Source organism: Charadrius vociferus, unplaced genomic scaffold, assembly GCF_000708025.1.
Source record: "Charadrius vociferus isolate BGI_N301 unplaced genomic scaffold, ASM70802v2 scaffold51, whole genome shotgun sequence".
Classification (NCBI taxonomy): Eukaryota; Metazoa; Chordata; class Aves; order Charadriiformes; family Charadriidae; genus Charadrius; species Charadrius vociferus.
Genome location: NW_009646939.1, coordinates 1083461 through 1086235, shown reverse-complemented (window position 1 = coordinate 1086235; position 2775 = coordinate 1083461). Strand labels below are relative to the sequence as shown.

The 2775-nt window shown below is 35.8% G+C and overlaps 1 protein-coding gene across 1 annotated transcript in view; it reads right to left on the bottom strand.

The window, feature by feature from the left end:
- SLC9A3 (solute carrier family 9, subfamily A (NHE3, cation proton antiporter 3), member 3) overlaps window positions 1-2775 on the bottom strand; it is a 49463-nt gene that overhangs the window by 26362 nt on the left and 20326 nt on the right. The gene's annotated exons all lie outside the window — the stretch shown is intronic.

Genomic DNA, 2775 nt, shown 5'->3' with positions numbered 1-2775 from the left:
TTTTCTTTAAACAGTGCCATAAATCTGTGTCTTACAGAAATATGTAAAATTTTTTAATAAAGATGAACAGTATATGGTATCTATTATAGAAAAACGTGTATAGTGTGGTAAGACTATTAAACTAGCCAATAATTAGAGGGAGAGAAAATTACAGAGTGCCATGAGTGAATCTAAAGAGACAGAAAGATGGCAAGGGTAAGACATTAAAATTAGACTGTTCAAGATGACAGAAATGCAAGTAAAACTGCAAATATATGTGGCAACATATATTTATAGCACACTTGTTGGGTATCAGAAAAAAGAAAAAAACAACAGAGAGAAGAACAAAGAGAAGTCTAGTCTACAAAGAAAGTTGGAACTTGAAAAAGGAGGAGATAGCAAGGGTGTTTGATAATAAGGAAGCAGAAGTGTGCTAATTGACTTTCTTGGGATCTCTGTGAGCTTTTCACAGAATCACAGAATGGTCTGGGTTGGAAGGGACCTCTGGAGATCATCTAGTCCAACCCCCCTGCCAGAGCAGGGTCACCTACAGCACGTTGCACAGGAGTTCCTTTATTTTATCTTAAATATTGATGTGTCCCAGATGGTCTGAACCCTGGCACTTTGTGACACTGACCCAATAAATGGGATTTTACTTATATAGTGTTGAAAACGTGAGTTTCACTTTAGGAAGAAAATTCCACTAAAAGCCACTGAGTTTCTCCTATTTGAGCATCAGCCTGGAACTGTGTTGAAGCTTTTACAATGCTAATACAAGTTAGCTCAAAACTAGTTTGGACAAGAAGCAATCATTAAGAATTCCAGCCTTTTAAGGTGTAGTGGAAGAATCTTTCTTATGCAGAGATCTTAGACCAAGTTACTTTACTGAAAGACCGTTGATTTCCTCAGCCAAGTATTTGTCCTAGTCAAACATTTACTAGTTACTTTTTAGAGTGTTTTAAGGGCCCCATTCCTGAACTGTCTGTCTTCATCTTGACTGCATCTATACAGGCAATGTTAGAAGCATCACCCATCATTATAGTAGCACCACAATACGATGGTTCCTACTAGTTGTATAACCTCCATGGCCTCACCAGAATAGAAAACACAAAAGGAAAAATGACAACAGCCTGCCTATACCAACAATGAGCATGAATGTAGATGTTCCTAGGTGTTTGTAGACAAGACTTGAAAACTAAGCCATGTTAGAACATAGCTTCAGAGTGGGATTAATACAACAACAATCACTCATGAAAGCAAACTGCTTGGCTAAACCATGCCCGTTTTCTGTATCATCTGTGTCGTGTAATCAATAGCTGAATAGCACTTCACAGAAACAAAGACTGTGTTTTTCCCAGTTAGTTTCCTCTCTTTATAATGAAATCCCTTGGTTTTGCATTGAAAAAATAATGAAAGAAAAACAAACTAGCTGTTATCCCATGCATATAAATTGTAGCATTTACCTTCTCAAAAGTCTTTCCTGCTAATCATTCTTGATTCCTTGAATATCCAGTCAGTGAATTATCAACTAATTTATCACCTCACAGAGTAGGGATTATCTCCTTATCCCTGAAAATGAATGTTGCTGAGCTAGTCTTACCGACCCAAGTCTGTTTTTCCCACTTTTATGTTTGCATTTAAGCTATAACTACATTCTTATTAAAGTTAAAAATTTTAAATAAATGTGTGAAGACTTTTTAGAACTAGACATTGGGAAAAAACTGATGTCCAGCTAAAAATTCATATTCTGTAAAATTCTTACCTTTACAACCAAAACCAATTTCTCCCAGTGAGTGCTGAGAAACCAACCTGATATTGGTTATAACACTGTCTCCTCCTAGAAGTCGCATGTTCCCAGTGAATCAGCTACGGCATATCTATCTGTGTTCCCTTTAAATCCAATTGACTTATTACCTGTACCAGATTTTAATACTATCAAGCAACAAATTCTTGTACTCTGTTAGTTTAGGACTGCAGGCTGTGGACAGCATGAAACAGGGTTCTACAGAAGTCTCTTGTCTTTTTTGCATTTGACTCAAACAAAGTCTGAACACTAGACCGTATTTGTTTTGAGGTAACTGCCTAGACAACTCTGCAGGCAGGTACTACACAAGAGGATTATCAGAATCCTAGTGTCTGTAAACATAGAAATATGTGAAAAGAAAATACCACAACTGATGAAATCCAATGAAGTAGCTTTAGACTAAAAGGTAATTGGAACTTAGATCGATTTTTGAGTTCATATTTCCGGTTACAGTGATTGGTTATTTTTTTCTTGCTATGTGCATAAAATATATTCAATCAAGATTGTGCATTATGAGTAGTTACTACATTTAGAGAATTTGATAGAGATAGATTAATTCCAAATTCAGTCCTTAATGTTGGGGTTTTTTTACAATTCATTATCCTGAAGTTATATCCCTAATACATTCTGAGTGTGTTAAAAAGTGACATAATGATAGTATATTCATTTCAGAAAGTTTGCCTGTACTTCCTTAGGAGACATCCAGAGATAGTCCCACAAAATGAATTATGCCCCCAAGACAAGGTAGAATTGGAAGCTTTAATTCCATCTAAATGTCTAGCATGACCACGTATTTCACCTAACTAAGTATTAAAATACAATCCAGCAATAATAGACAAGGAGTTTAGTTTGATTCTGTTGTGACAGAAATTACAAATATCAGGAAGGATAGCATGCAGTGCTGCTCAGATAAATTACTCTGTGAGGGACTCAGAGATGAAATTAAGTCTGTTTTCACTGCTGTTTATAGTGGAAAGTACATTAATATATTT